Source organism: Phlebotomus argentipes, unplaced genomic scaffold, assembly GCF_947086385.1.
Source record: "Phlebotomus argentipes unplaced genomic scaffold, Phlebotomus argentipes genome assembly contig_2, whole genome shotgun sequence".
Classification (NCBI taxonomy): Eukaryota; Metazoa; Arthropoda; class Insecta; order Diptera; family Psychodidae; genus Phlebotomus; species Phlebotomus argentipes.
Window position 1 is genome coordinate 1,036,786 of NW_026776162.1, and position 20,689 is coordinate 1,057,474.

General features: G+C 38.6%; 1 protein-coding gene across 5 annotated transcripts in view; it reads left to right on the top strand.

Moving 5' to 3' along the window:
• Window positions 1–20,689, top strand: part of LOC132263550 (klarsicht protein) — a 91,437-nt gene that overhangs the window by 7,735 nt on the left and 63,013 nt on the right. For 2 of the 5 annotated variants that reach the window (XM_059763361.1, XM_059763370.1), the window contains exons 2-3: window positions 3,862–3,928; window positions 17,656–17,823. The exons of 1 other annotated variant lie outside the window; for it this stretch is intronic. The gene's annotated coding sequence lies outside the window, so the exon portion shown is untranslated. The remainder of the gene's footprint in view (window positions 1–3,861; window positions 3,929–17,655; window positions 17,824–20,689) is intronic. 2 more of the 5 variants (XM_059763379.1, XM_059763388.1) reach the window with 1 other exon arrangement.

Here is a 20,689-nt window from a genome sequence, read left to right on the forward strand (position 1 = left end):
AATTACCAAGTTGTGTTTGTCACCACTGCAAGGTTGCACTTTTGTCTGATATTAAAACGGTTTTTTTCGTCGTGCTTCTTGAAAAGAAAAAAAAGGTAGAATTTATTGACTGGGTTTTCATGTGATTTTTCGAGACACAGAGATAAAGATATTTCATTAATGGGCGATGGAGTGGCATAGAAATTCATGTCTCCTATTTGCTATTGCGTGCAACACAAAATTGTTGGGTTTGAGGAAGAGGTGGAAGGTGTAACAAGAAGTCTCAGTCTGTGAATGTTATGGGATGAGATGCACAATTTAACGGTGTTTTTCATCAACAGAAGGCACACAGCATATCTTGGGCTTTTTCTTATTTTTATTCTTCGGCAATGTGTGCTTGTGTGTGCGAATGTAACCTGCCTTTAATAATGCCATTCAGTAGTTGACTATTGGGTGGGTAACAGTCATTGAAATTATATTTGCATTGAATTGAAAAATCTCACTGGACTATTCCTATATGTAATGCGTTGTGCGCCTTGGCCACACGATATATGAAAGTTTTCTATTCTCCTGCAAGATTGTATGTATGTTTTTCCCTCTTCTCTCCACCTCATTGGATAGAGATTGGTTGTTTTGTGCAATTTGAAGAAGATTGGTGGTGAAAGATCTTGTGGGCAATCTCGATGATAAATCTCTATTTATATTCCACCGTTTAAGGTTTGTATAGCAGCAAATCTAACACCAAAATCTTATAGCATTGCTAAGCGTTGATTCAATTTATTAATTAACACTTTATTTTCATTTCCTCCTTTGATGCAATTTGGTGCACACACACCTACCGTTTCGATGGAGATGAATTACAGGAGATAGTGAGAAAGTTTCCACGAAATATCAATGTACTTTCAACCCTGCCTCACATATCTCAAAACACACCCACTTCTTGTCTGCTGACGAGCCTTCTTTCGTGGGAAATCTTGCAGGCAATGACCTCCAAAAAGCGATCACCCTCGCTGAAGTCCTTCTACATTGAAGGTCAAGCCCGTCGTAATTCATCTTTTCATCTGTAAAACCATTACAGTGGCAATTTCCGCCACGAAAGGAACCAATTCAACTCCCTCGAAGGAGATGAAGTGTTTCACAAAATCATGCTGTATTTCGCCTTTTCTTCACTTTACCACTGAATTTTCTTCCTGTCCAGACAAAACGCATAAATTATTCATACTAAGTGGGTGGAAATGCTAACATTTGAGGAGATGGGGAAGGAGAAATGCCCGAAACGATACCACAATTATCGTGTCTGCTGGGGAAGGAAAAGGCATGCAGACACAACCCCAATGGTATCGGAGTTGGGTGTGCTGTCAATGGCGCGTGACCACAAGTCAGAGCGAGAGCGAGAGTGTGGTTGAAGGGTAAATAAAATGTAAGCTGACTGTTGGTGGAAAAAATTCCTAATACGTGATAACAATCGTGATATGAAGGAATAGTGGGTATAAATTGTATGGAAAATGGAACATGCAAATGGGACGTTTAAGGAGTCGCTCCAATATAGAGTTTTCTGTGCTTTATGAATTATGAGTGGTTATTTTTCCTGTTCCATTTGGTGGGGAGCACAGAAGGTCATAATAAATGGGGAATGGAAAAGCCGTGTATTATATTCATAAAATTTCCCCAAATCCACGTGTCGACGCGGGGATAAATACATAATTTTGAGAAGATTGCTTATAATTTCAATACAAAACACTATTATGAGTGAAACCCCTTTTTTCTCTTTTGGCAATGGGCCATAAAAGGGCGCGAAGAGTGGCTCATTTGCTGGGTTTTTTTCTTCTTCTTCTCGGGGAAATGAGCATTAATTTCTCCATAGTGGCTGGTATTTTTCCACCTTGGAGATCTTTTAATTGTTTCTCCAGCGGATTATTTAACAAAAATGTCGCTGTTTTTTGTAGAATTGTGTTTTCTCAAGAGCGTGTAAAGGGAAATGAGACTGGGCAGAAGAGAGGAAAATGGGTAAAAATAGAGAGTAACTGTATTTAAGGTATTTGTCACGGTTACTTATAGCTCTTCATCTGACACCTGATTAAATTGCAACGAATGGAAATGTCTTGCCGACACGGTGTGTGCCAATTGGACTGCCAAAGATGAGATTTTGGGGATTTTGTGAAGGTTCAAAGCAGGATTCTGTTGGAGTAATGAAATGAACATTCACAGTATTTTGCACATTAATGTCCGCGTATTTTTTTCGTCTTTCACTCGTTGCAATTGCATTGACACACCCTGTATTTTTACCATTAAATGACTTTTTGTCTTCTTCACTTTCAATGGCTTTTTAATCTTGGGGAAAAAGAGATTTCTTGAGATGTGAATGCTGTTTTGATTTATTAATTTTGCGTCGGCAATCGTGAACAAAGGACGGAGAGAATTGCATCACTTGTCACGGGTCAAAATTGAAGATGAAGTCAAATTGCTTGAACCTTCCTCATGGAAGTTTTAATCCAAAATCTTGTGACTCGCGCGCTATGTTGACTGAGAAATATATTTCTGCGTGTATATACAAATCTCTTGAAAAGCCGTGAAGCGTGAATGAGATGCGTGTGTTGCGTGAAGAGATTCTGCCTCTTAAATCAATAAAATGGATTTAGATTCTAGCCTTTTTTTCCTCTTCGCTAGATTAGAAATGACAGAATGAGCTACTTTTGGGCTAATGCAGAGTGGGGAGAAATATGAGTTCAGCGGTGTGTGGCATCGCCAAAGAGTTTTTGAATATATCGTAAAAGAGGAAGAACTGGCAATATTTTTATGAGTTATATTCACAGGCATTTCCCACACCTTTGTAGATTTTGACTTGCAATCTGTGGGGCTCCATTGGAGCTCCGTTACTTTGGGCGCCCTTTATCACCTCAGTGTTAATCACTTGAAAGTGTTTTTAGGGATTTGTGAAGAGATGCGCGCATCGTGTTTTTCTTTAACAATAATTACTCCTCCCATTTGGCTTTCCTCTCTCTCTCTCTCTCCCTGTCTCCCCCTTCAAAAACTGTGAAGAATCTGTGAAAAATTCTCCATCGAGAAGTGATTTTTTGGACATGAACGATGAAAATGATTCTTTTTCGTGGTGGATGTTGAATTTAATTAAGAATGCGCATTTGTGATTCAACACCATGGAGAATTTACTCATTTGTGTTGTCAAATTATTCGAAAAGAATTACTTCTCCATCCTCGATCGCTGAACTGAAAATCAGTCTTGGAGAACTTTTAATGTCTTCCCCATGTCAAGAAGTTCGTGTAGATTTTGGAATTTATGAAGCTATCGCGCAAGAAGGAAATAGCTTCTTCTCATGTGATCTATCTGATTTGTGGTTAATTCACCTCAATTAGTTGGCAGTGAATCTCGGTCTTGGTAAATTTATTCTGTTCTAATTTTCACATGAGATACTCTCTCTCCGTATCCAGAGGTGATTTGAGCAGAAAAAGTGTGCCTCTGGTGGTTTGTTGTTAGTTGAATCCTCATCAGCAATCACACATGTTTTCTCGATTATGAATTCTCCCAATTTTGTGGAGTGGAGAAAAATTAAAAAGGCATTTTCGCTTACATAATACGCTTAACATGGTACATGTTTTATAATAATGAATTTTCAATGAAGGAAATTTTAAGTGCATTTCATTTCTCGTCCACTTTTGCTTTTGTGCCGGCCATAAGAGAGTCTTAATAGTGATTGTTTATATGGGAGGAAGTTGTTTTAAGTGTATTTTTCGATTAAGCCGGGTAACTTTGCCACTGAAGGTTTAACAGAATTACGGCAATAAATGAGATGAGATTATTTTGTAATTTTACATGACTTCCAATTGCTTGAATCGTGACAAGTCTTGTTCTTTTTTTTCTTACAGAGAAGAAAAGACTTTGAAGAACGTGCAGATTCTACGGAGTTCGCATCGTTTGAAGTGCGCTGCGAAGGTGAGTGAATTTTCCCACAATCTTTATCTATGGTTTCTGGTAATGAAGTGACTCTGCCAGTTGGCATAATATTCCACTCAATTCCATACTGCAATTTCTTGGCAATTAAAGTGAGAATTGAGTTGGCATTTTTGTTACATTTCTTTCAAAAATGCTGACAATTTCTCGACAATCTTTTTGATACGCGACCATGGGTTTTATTCTCGTGTGTAATTTGCTGGAAAAAGTGTCTCGCTAATGAATGCCACATTAACTGTTTGTTAATCACTAATTTGTTTATGAAGCATTTTGCTCAATTTCACAATCAACAACTCACTGGGGAGTGCTGAGCAATTAATATGTGGTGCAAATGAGTGTCTACAGAGCATAAGACATGAGGAGGTGGGCAGAAGAAAGATTGTTTGCTTGGATTGCAAGCAGTGTGTATGTGTGTGGTTAATGATGATGTACCTACAATTGTTTAAGATGATTTGCTACCATCGTCGCCTCATTCAAGAACTCTGTTTCTCAAGTTGTTTTGCCTTTTGAGATGTCTTTTCTAGTCTCTCTTCGGTCGATGGATCATTTGCTAGATGAAAAGTGTGAGTGTGTGAATAGGAGGAGGTGGAAAAAATGAAAGGGTTGCCGGGAAGTTGAGTTTATAATCATCATTTCAAGTTCATAAATTTTAATTAAAGAATCATTCTGTGAGCAGGTGAGAGAGTTAAAAGGGAGAGACAGAGAAATGTGCGGTGAAAAGGGAACGCCGTTCTCTTTTCCTCTTCGGAAAGAGTTGGAGATTTCTATCAGGAGGAATGGAATTTCTCACTCTGTTGAATATTGTATGTATACTTTTGCAATATGCGATGAAAATGCACCATAAGAAATTCAAATGGCCCAAGAAGAAGAAGAAGAAGGAGGAAGTCAATGACGGGGGGTGGGGAGAGAATGGAGAGAAAGAGAGCGAATTTCAATCAATTCCGCATAAAATAAATCATACATGAACAATTTTGTGTGGGTGATTCTGGCCTTCGTGTGCAATTTTTCAATTGAAAATGCTGAGATCTGTATAATATTTTCGATGCTTTGGCACCATAATACCAATATGTGATCTTTCTCTCTTCCACCGTGAAGAATGTGTTATTGTTTTGCTGTGTGGTGCCTCGTTTTTTTTTCGTACAATGCCACATACTTGAGGCATGTTGCAAAAGCCTTTCCATAAGCAGACACTTGGGGGAGATCGGAAAGAACTTTCATTTGAGAAACATCAATTTCATTTTCCATTGTTGTCTCAATAAAATGTTTTTGGTGATTTCACATTGATAAATGCAACACAGTTTCAATCTCTTTTGACATCATCATTGATGACATGAATGGCGATTTATTGCAGATGCGCTGATGAAGTTGGTTTTATCAACATCTTTGGCGAGAATTGTGTTGACAAAGTGCGGCACCAAAGATGGTGGAAAAAAGGCAAGAAACACTTCAAGGCTGAAGAGACTCATTTGAATTTCATACACAAGTTTACCTTTTAGCAAGTTTTGTCACAGAGACAACAAAAAATTCCACCTGAAGATCACTCGTTGAATAGTAAATTGCCTTCTAAGAGTGTTATAATTAAAACACGTTTTATCGCTGAGGCACTTTGTACGCGGAAATTGTTCATTTGTGGCACAAACTTTGAGCTTTCAGTTAACAGGCATGATGGTTTTTTGGACAAATAATATTTCGAAGATTGGCCATCGACTTTAGCTGTATTTTTTTGTATTTTGATGTAAAATTATGAATGGTTTGTGACTTTCGAAGATGGACGTGATCGATTTTTATTTGGTGTTTGTGGGCAAACAAAACTATTTTTAGACGTGTTGGAAAAAAGAGTTAATTAAATTCGCCGATTTTGTCCATTAAATCTGATTAAAGTTAATGGTCTAGGTTTTACTACCTTTGAAGGAATTGGTGGATGATGTGTTTTGTCTGTTTTTTTTGGTTTGAGTGTAATTAAGGTAAAAATTTTTGCATACCAAATACATAACTTAAGTTCATTGCTTTGGCGTATGGAATGAGTTTGTATGTTTATCGCGATTTTGGTTCCGAAAATTCGTACAAAACACTGTTGTTTTTGGAGCTAAAATCCAAAATTTCCACCTGTGCTCTGTGTAATTGGTTAATTAAAATATTAATTTGTGTAATCCTCCTACTCGAATTAATTTGTCGATCGTCCGCGATAAGGCGCGTAACAATGTTGATTTTATATGGGTGAGAAATGGAGTTGCATGAAACGATTAATAGGTGGTTATTAATTTAATTGAAAATCATATTGGTGGAAAAATTTCACTTTCAGGCGAGATATTTGCAGTGGTTCTTGATTGAATTGGGATGCAAGTGAGTGAAAGAGTGAGGAAATAAGAGGTCTTTTTTTAAGGTACTTCACGACAGTGTCGAAAGAAGACCATAATGTTTTTCCATCTTTGGCACAAAGAAATTTATACACTGGGCATGAGTAAGATAACCATTAAATTTCTATTGATTTTCAAACATTTACTGCCCATGGTGAATATTTCAATATTAATAATTTTTCCTTGCCATCATCAACGGCGTATTTCATGCTCACTTTTATGCACTTGTGAGAAAATATCATAAATTCTAAGGCACACACCATAGTTGAGAGAGTGTTGAAGGAGAGTGGAAATGACTGAAAATGGTCAAAATGAAGTGGCGTGGATTTTCTGTGGCGGCGGAGAGTGAAGCAAAAAAAAAGATTTACAAAGACGTGATTGTAAAGCGTACTTTTTGCCTTCAACACCTTCATCTTCGTCAATGGATGATGATGAAAATTTTCACTTTTGTGATAGGGAAAATCTCTCAATTGAGATATGTGGGCTGTTGTGTGATGATTGGTAAAAAATGAGTGTTCTTCACTCTCATCGCTGCTGGGCTGTCTTTTTCACTTTTATCCACGCGCAAGCGGAAAAAAATTCTAATACCCATTGATCGTGGTCAAACCTAATTTTAGAGTATGAAAAATTAATCGTTAGACAGACTTCACATGAGAGATTCGCCATTTAATCTATGGATATTGTGTCACGTGCTGAAAAGATAATCGATTTTCGTGTTAATAAAGACTGCGTCCGTTTGTTGATGTGTGCATAGAGGAGTTTTAGCTTGCTTGCTTACTTTTAGCCAGCGTTTCCTTTCTCAATTAATAGAGATTCCACTCTGCCTCTACACTTCCCTATTTTTGTCACTCAGTGTATTTATATGGGAAAAAAGAGCGACTGGTGATTTGTGTGTGAGCTTTTCAAGTTTCGCGCACAGTGCAAAATGTTTGATGTCTCATGTGGAGTTTTGCTGTTGTGTGTTGAATGATGTTAAAATGTTCAATTGGAAAATATTGGTTGGAAGGTTAATGTGGTTTGGGATATAAAAGTGTGTATATTTTGCAGAGGGGCTATGTTTATATTCACAGTACAATATAAAACGATGAGAGGGAGATTAATAATGTGAATGTGTGATTGACAGGTTGGCTCTCTTTTCGCATGTCTCTCTCTCTGTGCCTTCCTTTTTAACTTGATAGAGGTGTGCTCTGGTGCGAGCACATATAAATGGTGATTTTGCACATTTTTGCACGTATAGAAGGAAATTTAAATGGGCAATTTGTTGCCTCCAGTTGTACTATAGTTATCGTCTCGTTTTTTTCCCCTATTTTTCGTATGATAGATTTATAGAGGAGTCTATTTTGAAAGAGTGCCTAAAGAGGAGCAATTTATTTTGCAATTATCTCATCTATTTCCGTGGCAAATTGCCATCAAAATGTTATTGCTTTGCTCGGCCAGAGACAATCAAATAAAACTCTCGCGCTCGCGTGCAAATGACTGTCGCCGATTGGCAGGAGAGAAAGGGGACAAATTGTGGATAAACTCTGACCTCATGAGGTGGATGATGGACTGGGTGAATGGTCAATTGATGTCTTGTGCTGGTGGATGGATGCGAAACACTTGTTCTGTGTAGCACAAATTTTTCAGTGTTCGCAAACTCGTGATCATCTTGCCATAGTCTTATTTGCCATCTCTCGAGAATATGTGCCTGAAATTGGATCATGGCGGAAAGTGGGTCTCAAAAAACGACGACAAATTAGAAATTGTGTTGTATTAAGTCTTATAAGGAAATTATTGGATGTAATTTTCCACCCAGATCTCTCGTTTTTCCTCTAAGGTCACCAATGAGTCCAGTGAGTCTTGCTCACAATTGCAAAATTGACCATATGAACATGGCAGTGAGAGAGAGAGAGAAAGAGAGAGAGAGAGACTGAATGGCATCTGCAATCCGTGAGAGGCTTATCAGAGTTGAGAAAGTGCAGGACAATTTGCAGTAGATGGGAGATTGCGATAATGCTGAAGGAATTTGCTGTCGAAGGGTGAAATGTAGATCAAATCGTGTGAAAGTTTATTCCGGATTGAAAGTGCAAAATTGAATTTTTGCCAATGGATTCACTTATGCACGAATCCCTATATTTTGGTCAATTGGATAGTCAGGTTTTTAGTGTGAAACTACAGACGATCCAGCAATAATGTGATCACTCTCGAGATTCCCACAGAGTGTCTTGAGAGATGGAAAATAAGACAAGTCAACCTTGAGGGGGGAGGCAAATCTGCCAATTTCATCAATGAGCGGAACAAAACCAGTGTATCGGCCAATCAGTTGATGAATTATCTCGGTGAATTCCATCTCTGTTGGTGATCAAATGCGCGGTGGCTTCTAAAGAAATGCTATACGAGAGATGATATGGGAGAGTAGAAGGAAAATGTGTGAAAGAAAGTAAGAAGAGAGGTATAAAAGGCGGGGAATGCAATTGAAAGTCGATCGAATTGCGAATTATGAGTGCAAAAGAGGAGTGGGATTTTTCGTTGATTTTAGATTATACTGGTCAATATAATATGCTTGTATGGGTTTTGGTATAAAATAAATAAGAGAAGAGGGAGATGTGGAGATAAATAAAATTATTCACTTAAGCAAATCAAACTTGATTATGAGGTGCACGATTTTCTCATATATTGATATTGCCGCGATACTGCCAATATTGTGTGTGAATTGCTCATTTTATCGTGGCATGTCTCTAAATGCAGCTTTGCATTCTATTCCGTTTAAGATATGGATTTGTTTTGTTGCACTCTCGAGCGCTGAAAATGGGGAGAGAATTTATTTAAATTGAAAAGTTTGCAATAGAATCAATATTGGAGTGGATATTTTGCCTGTGAGCGCATTTAGTGGACGACGGGTTGGCAAGTCACCTTAAATGGCAATAAGGCTGCAACTTCGCACTTGGCCAGAGTGTGTGGCACGTTTTATATTCTTAATAATGGGTGTCCGTAGAATTAACAGCAGGAGGAGGAGAGATAGGCCGTTTGCCGGGGCACTTACAATGTGTGAGATAACAGAAAAAGTGAAAGATTTGCACCCAGAGAGAAAGAGAGATGTAAATGAGTTGGTTATTTTCTTAAATTGATATGCATAAGTATCCACATTTTCCTTTTGGGTGGATGATAAATCACAATTGAGAGAGATAGCGTAGAAATTTTCTCTCACCTGAAGATATAGTCATTCATAATCTTCTGGCAGTGCGCGCGCGGAACTGGCAAAATGTTAATATGGGTATGAAAAATTCTCACAATCTCACTGGTCGGTATCGCAATATCCTCTCGCGCTGATGAATGCAATTGGGCATGAAATTAGCAAGGAGGAAAATTGATGATGTGCCAATTGGTTATTTATGAATGGCAAAAAGACTCGGCATCTCACTAATAATCGATTATATTGTGTCTAAAAGTTTTGTGTGATGTCTTATAAAATGTGGTTTAAATTGGTCAATGTATCTTTGGGATGTGTTGAAATTTTCAACTTTAAATGCCTCCCCCTCTCTTTTCCACATCTCTCTTTCTTCGCACATCTCCTTGACGTCTTTTTTCCTCGACAACTCTCCTCATCTACTTATATTGCTCCGCGGTGTTTCACAATGAAATATATTTCATCTTCTTAGAGGTGAAGTTGTGGCGTGGTGGAAAAACAAAAATATGGCGCGCATTTCTGTCTCAAATATGAAGAATTGCCGATGAAGATTTGTGTACAAGGAGGATGATTGTGTGATATGGAGAGATAGAAAGGAAAGGAGAGGCTGCATGAATGCAGAAAGTGTCTAAGTGTGGCACATAGATGAAAAAGGAGAGTTTAATGGATTGAGAAGACATCGATTGGGTCGTGTGAAGATCATTTGGTTCACGAGAGTAATATGTTAAAAAGTAAAAACGATTCTTGCCGGAGAGTGAGAGACAGAGAAGAAATGGAGATTTGCAATATGCCATGCTTGAGAGACATTAGGAGAGATGTGAATGAGGGTGATTAGTCAATATTTCCTCTTACTGTGCATTTGCTTGTGGTGCCATTTGATATGTTAGCCCAGATAACGCACTCTCACGGTGTCATTCTAATTGAAGTTGCAATTGGACAAATGATGGCTTCACAAGGAATTTCCCTTTTATATCTTTTCACTCTTGTAACACTTTCTGACCTTCTCTGCCACTCATAGTATGGGTCCTTTGGTGTGGAATTAATTATTGGCACCCGAGAGGAAAGGAATTGTTGTTTTTATTGGCGAACCTTTTAGAGAGACGAGAGAAGTATTTTATACAGTGCGTGGCATTTGTATGGTTACACATGCAAAATTATTTGATTTCCATGTTAGTTTTTGCTATTATGCTGTTAAATGAATGTCGCGCACTGTATATGTTTATTGTGTGGAGGAGAATTCATTTCTCTTGTTGATTTGATTTTTCGATATAAGCAGCCATACTGTGCATATAACCAATAAAAGCAATTCTATTCGCCTTGAGACAATTTCACTTATAATTGTTTTACACGAATCGTGGTCTCAAATCTCTTTTGATGGTTTTCTATCCAGAGTTGCTGGATGGGTTCGTGTTGATGCGTTTTGTTGATTTCTCGATTAAGACTTTCAAGTGATCCATGAGTGGATTGGTAATTGGATATGGAATTGCTTTTCAATATAAGACTCGAGAGACTCTCTTGGATTACATTCATAATATGACATGATTGCTCAATTGGAAAAAGGTGGGGGAGAATAATTTGTGTATTGTTGTTGGATTGATAAGAAATATTGTGGCAAAACGAGCCTGTTGAGCAACTGAATGTCGTCTTTTAGTGGTATTTGGCACACTATACTTGTTGATTACTGCGAACCTATTGTGGCTTGAAACATTTTAGAGAGAATAAGTTTTTGTGTGCCGTGTATTAAATGGACTTTTGTACTTTTAGTAATTTGACACCTACATGTGGCACGATTTTAATTGAATTACACAGGTATTGGAAGATAGAGAGGCGATGGAGAATTGGGTGTATAGGAAACAAAGTGGATTTATTGTGTCTACATCCGCTGTTGATTATATTTGGCACATGCCGGAGAGACGAGGTGCTTTTTTCATTAATTGGTGTTTTTTGGCTTGTTTTTGCTACAAGAGAAAAGATATATGGCAAAAGGTTAGCGCGAGAGAAAGATCTTGGTTGGGTTTTCGGGTTGGCTGAAGAATTGATAAATATGCCGCAGTACTCGAATGTCTTTGCCTGGGTATTATTATCGCATTTAGCAATCAATTGAGAGGGAAAATTTTCTCATGGTTAAAAGGAGAAGCAAGTGCAGTGAAGAAACTCTTCATATGTACATTTTATTATATTGTGCCATTGCGCCTTGAGGTGGAATCAATTTACGCATTTCGTCGTGTCAACAAGAGAGTTTGGCCAACTCTCGAAATGTCTCTCGATCTATTGTAGAATTTAGTATAGTTATGTTGTGTGTGGCGATGAGAAGGTCTTTTTAGCCACTTATTCGCGATGTCTATTGGACATAAATTGAGTATATGTGCGGTGCATAAGAAAGTGCAGACGCACGGTTTGTTTTCACAGCGTCACACAATGCACACAATTCCATTTAATATACTTTGGGATTTTCACCGCACTAGGTCAAGCCATTCTTAGTCAGAAAGAGAGATGTTGTTGTTGTTGTTTGGAGAACGAAAGAAAAATTCGTTACATAGAGATGAAGAGTCTTTTTTCCCTGCGTCTTCACCGCACAGTTGAGGTATTTGTGTGTGCACTTATGGTTTCAATTGCAACATGATATTCCTTTCGGTTTTTTTTTCACACACAAACTCTGCATCATGCATTTGATTCTCTCTCGCTCTCTGGGGGATTTCTCAAGAGTTTCCAATTCATATATGGGGATCTCATGGACCAAATTGTCTTTCTCTTATTCTGTGCTGCCTTTTCTTGAGACAATCAATAATAAATACGTGAGTTTGATCTCCTAAGAATAAATGGAGACACACATAGTCCTCAATAATGAAGAATTGTTGTATCTGAATGGGCCTCGTTTTACTTTCAATACCCGCTCGTCTTTGGGTGAGAACCCATAGCAAGGGGCCAAATTCATACTATATAATGTTTATTTGCTGTGATATATTTCAACAGCTACAGTTGTTGAACCCCTCAAATTCACCTTCAATGATTCATTCTTCGTCCATTCACGTTTGCTTGACCAAAAGAGAGTCGACAAGGAGGAGAGAGAAATAAAACAATCTAGGCGGATTGAAAATTGCGTTTGTCTATTTACCGAGTTTATTGGTTTCTTCACCATCAACTCTTCGTGACAACTAAATCTCTGACATATGAAAGTAATATTGAGGCTCTCTTGACTGATCATTCATTCCATTTTCTTTTCTTATCTGAATCGTCTCATTTTTACTCTCAAGCCAATCCTAATCGATGTTTCTCAATCTCCACCGTCGCAGTTAATTATTGGATTTATACTTGATTGGGTGGGTATGGATTTATCAATGACCAAAAATGGGTAAAAAGTGAAAAGATCCCACGTGAGAATTGACGATGAGGAGGTGACAAAGAAGTGTGTAGTCAATTTATGATTAATTTAATTAGAGGGTTTTACATCTTCATCTGCACAGCATTATAAGAGATTGATCTCTTCTCGGCAATGTGGCCTCAATTGAAGAAATTCTCCAACTTTATCACCATAAGTGATAGGCGAGGGGAAAAAAGCCACACGTGAAAATATTCAATTCCCCGAGGAGATGTAATGGGAAAATAATGATTGAATTGCTGGCATGATGTTGGGAGAATCAGGAAGGTTTCTTTTAGCTCAGCAAAGGGCCACACAAACACACACACGAGTGAATGTGAGAGAAACACCCTGAGGCTCATTCTTCACTATATGGATATTATGCAATTGTCTCTGTGAGATCACTTGGTCGCTTTTCCTGTGCTCCATTGAACAACAACCCCCAAGGGAAGAGAAGTTACCTTTATGCAATTCAATCACGTTTTTCACTGTGGCATAAAGAGCGATGGGTTAGTCTATGGGCAATTTAGAGTAATCTTCAAGTCGTGGGTGGTTTTGAGACATCAGGACTGACTCCTTGTGTGCCACAAAGAGATATTGCGCCATGCATTTCGGGCTAAAGGGATAGGAGAAAAAAAAATGCAGCAATGATGATTGAATGGTGAAAGAATGGGAGAGGAACATGACTTTGTGCATACTATTAATCAGGAGCACTTTATGGTCAGCAGGGTGAGAGGATTGAGACTCGCATGCTTTGCACATAATCTGGCAAGAAGATCGTGATCGACTTGGAAAATATTCCAATGCTTTCTTATAAAGTTACAATTTATTGAGGAGTGCTTTCTATAAGCAAATTTGATGATGTTGTGCTGTGGTTTATTGTATTGTCCAAAGGATTAGCATGTTGTGTCTTCAGAGCAAATAGGGCAAAATGGGCAAAATCGCGGTGGGGCGGGTGGAAGTGTGTGTCCCCATGAAGTGCGGTTCCGCAAAAAGTAACAGAGAAAGAGGGACACGATGAAGAAATTAATAATTCATGCCTATTGTGGGAAATTAATAATTTCGCTGTGAGACATTTAACTGTAGTCTGTGTAGAATTAGCAAAGATGTATGGACTCAAGCGCTGTGTGTGGAAAGATTGTTGGAATAATTAAGGGCGTATAGCAGTAATTATGGTAAATTGAGTGATTTCGAGGTGTGTGCCCGCGTGTCTGTTCTAAATGTCAGTATGATCGTGATATTTTATCTCTGCCACCTCTTAAAATGCAATTTTCAAATTAAACACATGAGTTCTCATGAGGCAATTAATGGGCCATACTTGTGAGATTTTCATGTCCGAAAAAATTAAACCATCACCTCTGTGACTTTTGAGGCTGTTGCTCTCTCATGAATTCGGTGTTGTAGAATGAATGATAATAATAGAGGGAGAGATTTTGCTGTAAAGTTGCTTATGATGGGTTTTGATGAGAAGATGAAAAATTACATCATGTGAAATTGTGTTTTAACCTAGAAATTTATCAAATCTCTGAATTGAGACGCCTCAATCATGACACCCAATTTATTAGTTTGGCCTTCTTGGGGGTCTGCTTGAGCGTGAGTGCTTTATTTATGGATTTTTCCGTACTTTCCAAATTTACAACTTGACCACTGTGTTTTTTGTCCTGTCACTATTTGGACTTCCAGAGAGGCTCACCTGACCGAAAGTGTTCTAATTGTGTGTCCAAAATTGTAGGAATGTCCATTGTGTTTGCTCTGCAAACGATGATGAGTGATTCCCAGGAAGAGAAAATACCCTGTAAATATTTTGTCTCACGTTAAGCTGTTGGTTGGACATGTATCATGTCATATTACTCGGCCTTTTTATGATTCTCCGCACGTAGAGAGGTGATTTTAATTAATTTGTCACATTGTGGACGCCACAATCTTCTCCTTTGCAAGTGATGTTGTCTCATGTGGAGAGTCTCTGTGGTTTTTTCTTTGCCACGATGGCGTTTGATGTCAGTGGAGCAGTGGATTAAAGAGAGATGATCTTCGTAAATCTGGCGATGCACACAAAATACCGATTAAGACTGTGGAAACACAAAAAAAAAGTCTCAATCATTAAAATGCGGTGTCGTGAGAAATCGAACACTGGATGCGAGTGCGTTGTCCAGTGATTGAGAGTTTCTGGGCAATGTTGCATGAATGAGTGAGTTATATGTAGATTTTTCTTGTGCTCTTGCGTTGTGTTTAATTGTGCAAAAGTCAACATTGAGAGATGGTTGGAAAGTATAAAATGAAGTGTATATATGCTGCAAGAAGATAAATAGGAAATGACTATGCTGAAATAATTAACGTATTGAGAGTTTGAAAACTATTGATTTTGAGATACAACTTCTATGCATATGGAGAAATGTCATGGAAGGAAATCGTGGTATTGCTAATGCCAGTGGAATTTTTTGTAATGCTAGGAAAACTATGTGTGAGGTTAATTCTTGAGTGTGTGTGTGAAATTCCTAGAGGATCAGATTAGCTATTTGTTTTAAGCTCTGATCTCAGATTGTGCCTTTGGCTGTCTGTCTTCTTTTTCTTTCAGTGTTAGTCTACAATAAAAATTTTGTGGTTTTGCACGAATAATGTGTAATTTGCGTGTTTAACACATTGGGAAAACGGGACAGAAAGTCAATTGCTAGAGCTCAGACATTTGCAGGTGCGGGAGAATGAGTGTATATAGTTGAGATAGTGTATTGCTGAGGTGGAAAAAAAGAGCAGCGGCGATTTTTCACTTCATGTTCTACTTTAATGGACAAAAACTTATTATGGGCTTTAAAGAGAGCTTTATTTTTCTATAAACATAAATATACTGTGTGGTGTGTGCGCTGCTCAGGAGTCTCTTGCCCGAGAGATATAGTGAAATTCTTTATTGAGTCGCGGAATTTACGAGTGCCTATTGAAAATAATTGGTCGTTGTCGATAATCGCGAATAGAGATGGAAAAAGAAGGTACACTCACAAACATATGGGTATATTGTATAGAAAACACCAATTTAATATGATATTTTTGTCCGGCATTTTCCTTCATCCCCTTCACCGAATATTTTTCAATGGTACACTTTGCCTCTGGGTTAAATACACTCTCACTGTTTCGCCGTGGTTCCCCATATGGTGATCAATTTATTGGTTTCTGCCTATTATTTGCTGAGCTGTCTTGGGAGTGTGTTGAAGATTTTAAAATAATAAACCTCACTTTATGCGCTGCAAGTTTATCTTTGGCCATGTCGCGCGAGTCTTTGCATGAGAATTGAGTGCAGTGCAGAAAGAGAGGGAGAGAGAGAAAGAGAGAGAATGTTGTGTACACAAATTCAATTAAATTCCTCCTAATTATTATATCTTGTTGGCTATAAATTAAAATAGTACAGCGGCAGTGAGAGTGAATAGCCGCGGAGTTGATCAGGATATAGACAGGGACACAATTGGAGAGTTTATGCGGCGAGGGAGAATTTATTTGAAATTAATATGATTGACTATCTCCTCCTATATTTCAGGGAAAAGTTTACATTGCTGCATGGTGAATGAAATGTCGAGAGGAAATGGAAGGTTGCTCGAGGGGGAGTTGAGTGTGTTAATTTAGTAACAAGAGCATGGCATTGGCGAGATTCTGTATCTCTTATCGCTCATCTATTGTAATTGCAACTCTGTCCATTATTAAATTTAAAGCATTACATTTATCCATGACAAGGTTCTCCAATTTACTCAATTCGACGGTGGCTTTTGTCTAAAATTCCAGCGAGTCGGAGAGGCTTTTTTCGATTGTAAGAAAACGAGGGTGTCAGATGGGAAAGAATGAGATCAAACTGAGTTGTTATTGATGATGTTGGCGCGTGGTTTTTCACACATGCCCACAAATTAATCCTCAACCTTTTGCCACACATCATAGCAATGGCATTATATATTAAATGGCCCTTTAAAAGCTCAACATTGGAATCTGCTGAGATCTCTTGTGCAATACAAGCACTTTACAAATAATTATTACGTAAGGAATATGGCTGAGAGAGTATTTGATTTTCAAATACATCATGTCAATTATGGTGGATTTCCTTAAATGATTCCCATGGGTGATTACCTCGAGAGCTGTCGTTGCTTGAGACATTTAAAAGATCATGCAAAATATCTCGGGCAAATATGTGTTGTGTTGAGTTTAGTTGTGAAGAAAAAACGCACTCGCGCGCATTGACGCGGTGTTGGAGAATGTAAATTGCCGACTGATTTATTTGCCTTGTAACTAATTGGCGCCCATTTGTTGGGGGGTTAGAGAACCTTTTTGGTTGTTAAAGAATTCTTTGGTGTGTTTACCTATGGCGTGTGCGTGTGTGGGATTAGAATTAGAGACAAAAATGCCAATTGAAATCAATGAGGCTGCAATGGAGCAAAATATTTTCATGTTGCATATGAAATTTCATAATATAATGGACTATTAAGAGACTCATTTGTATGTCACAGAGCAAATAAATTGCTGGAGACACGCAATTTTGCTGCACATTCCATAACCAACTCAGATGGCAAAGTCAGTGCAGCATAAATTAATTTGCATACGCGTAAAAAACGATCTGAGAAAGACAGAGTTCATGTGCACACGATGTTGATTAATTTAGTGTGGTGTAAGTTATCTATCTCTGTGGTATTTTCTCTTGATAGGCAGAAAATCTCAAGTGTGGTGAGAGATTCTTGGGGAATCTCTTGTTAATTAATCACCATTTCTTGCCACACCGCAATATAATTATGCAATTTGTCCTGAGAATATGATCAATGAGGCAATATGAGTGAGTCTTCACTATCTATCATCGTTCCAGGTTTGGTCATGATGATCATTCGAGGGCTCTGAGGCACGACTGTCGTGTCGACGGATTAAAATAACACTCTTCCATCGCCCTTTGGTCACTGTGGGAGTCTGAATTGCATCGTCGTTCCGCGTGTATTTGGCAGCCAAGAGGAGATAGAATTCATCTTAGGATCGAGTGGTGAGTGGAGATTGTTGATATTAAGTAACTTTCGATGTCATCACGCTGGTGAGAAAAATTTCAGGGAATTTAAATTGTGGAGAGAGAGAGGAAGTGCATGGTTAGGACGCTGCAAACGGAAATTCCACATTAGCATGATGATCTTCTAATGTAGGGCTATCTTGTCTATTATCTTGATCAGCTTTTACTTTTATTTGAAGAGTTTCCGTAAAAGCAGTGACACTTTTTCCGGCCGATTCATCCAATTTGTTGGTAATGTTACGTGATCACGCAGTCCCTTGTGCGTTACACGATCAAAGAGTCCGCAATTTCGACGATCGGACATACTTGATTGAGAGATGCTGAGGAGAATCCTATTTGTGCGCTATGAGAAAATTGGTCTTCGTACGTGAAGATGATGAGCGTGATGCTCTCTTGACTCACCATCAGTCTCTTAAACTCCATTTAGGGAGATGAACTTTATGTTAGCCTCTCTCAAGGCGGAATAAAAACCTCCACTTGGCTGAAGTAAAAGGTTTTTTTCTTCATGAGGTCTTGTCGATAAATCGATACCGCGTGATTTTTCATGTAATTATTGTGAGTCTACTAATTCGTATCTAATTTACACGATCGTTATCAATTTTCCACTTTTACTGCACAACACATGGATGGTATATATGCAAATTGATGTGTGTATTTTATGATCGCTTCATATGTGAAGTTCAGTTCTTCGCGTCCACAAATGGGGGAAAGAGAGACGGGTTGTGCATATAGTGAGAAATTAATTTGTTGGAAGTTGTTACCGGTCAAATATGAAGGTCTCTGACGATTAATTTAATTTCCACGTGAATCAGAGGGAGAGAAAAAATCGTGTCGATTTCAATTTTGTCTCTAATTGAAATTAAAGAGTGTACATGAAGTGTGTGTGAGTTGGGGGCAAAAAAGGAGAGAAAAATTTATGAAATTGAAATGTTAATTGCTTCTTCGAGCCTTCTATCGTTCTCTCTTTCGCATCTGTACTGTCTCGAGTCTACTGGTCTCTGTCTCAATCCGGAAAATGAATTTATCGCTTTGATTGTTGAATAATCGGTGGAAGTTTCGGTTGTGGGGCGTACAAAAGGTAACTTGGTATATTAAAAAAAAATGCTGAAGATCGAGAGAGAGAGACTGAAAAATTCATTATTTCTGGATCATCAAATTGTTGCGGATGACTTATTGTCGCGCAAAAATGTTTGCGCTGCTCCAGGTCGAATGTCTGTGTGTTCGTGTGTATGTTTGGCCAATAAAGTGAAAGAAAATAAGAAGAGGAGCTCTCGGAAGGCATTGGGCTTGATGTGGAGAAGGCGGGTGAGGTGAGGAGGACGGGGAAACCTGGCAGAACCACCAAGTTGTGAGTTCATTGTCTGCCACAAAGTCAATGTGCATCATTTGCCAGGGAAGAAGTGGTCTTTTGTGGAGGAAAAACAGCATAATATGCAATAAGACAAGATTGCGATCGATATGAGCTCACTCTTTTCCCGTCGTCGTTGCCTCCAAGTGAGACTGGCTGACTGGTTGCTCTCGACTGTGGCACCTGATCGCCAAAAGCGATGATCACTGGTGAGTAAGGTAAGAGACGAGCTCCTCTTGTGATTCTCATTCTCAAAGCTGCTCAGGAGGAAAGAAGATTTCGCTCTCGGAAGAGCCCTGGCCTATTGTCTTGCCGCTTGTTGTTGGTGTGTCTGGGATATGGGCACAGAAGAGAGATGTTGGAAGTCAATTTTCGCTGATTTGTTGGATGAACAAGTGATTGATTTTTTTTGCTGGAGCTTTCAGCAATGACCATATCGTGTTTCACGACACAAACGACTCGTTTTAGACCATTAACAATTAATTTCTTTCGGAATGCCAACGGACACTGTTGTGTGTGGTATCGTGACAAAAAGCATTGTGATTGCTTGCAATTGAAGATCAAATTTCTTCATCTCGAACTGATCTTGTGGGCTTGTTTCTCTTTCGCTCCTTGCATCTCTAGTCATTGAGTTGATGGTTGAAATGCGATGCTTTAATTTTAAAGAGATGCTTTGAGAATAGAGTGATCCTCAGCGAAAGGGGAAGGAAGTGAAAAATGACAGTGAGAAAGGTGTTGAAAAGGGGAATGTGTCTCATATTGCAAACGTGGAGATCAATCAAAGAGTGGGAGAGAAGCATGACGATCACTTATGTGTGTCCAGTGGGTACAAAAAGAGAGAAGCGTTGGTTGGGAATAGAGCGCATAGTTGTGTGCAGAATTTTCTGTTAATTGATAATCACCCAAGATGGATGGACGTTCACATTGAGAGATTAAGCACTTCCGACGTTGGTTGGTAAGGTGCATATGAAGAAAATGATTGCTATAGGCCGTTTTTACCGCGCATTGCCGCACAAGTCTACCCAATGGTTTCACGATCACTCTTCGTGCGTGTTGATTTGTGTGGCCACAATGAAATTCTCATTTCTTTTCACTTGATTAATGACCACATTGGCAAAAGAAAAGTGATTTCAGATCTAGAAAGTAGTACCCAGAGACATTGTACAATTATCTCCCTTTTGAGGAATCCCTATAATTGTTATTTGTTTACTTCCCAGATTGAGAAGGTATCTCTTTTAGTGCCTTATTATTCCACCTTTTATTGCCTCGTTATGCGACTGTTGTGTCCGAATATGGAAGAGGGGGAGCTCTGGGAGAGATTATGCTGTGGTTTTTTGGCTTTTGGAAGGAAGAGTGTCTCTATTCTGACAATCGTTGATGAATTTATCGATTGTTGCTCACCTCTCTTTATTTGCACACAAAAGATGTGTGAGAGAGAAGAACAGGACGGTAGTTTTACCAAATGTGAAGGCGTTAACAAAAGCTACGGCGGTAGAA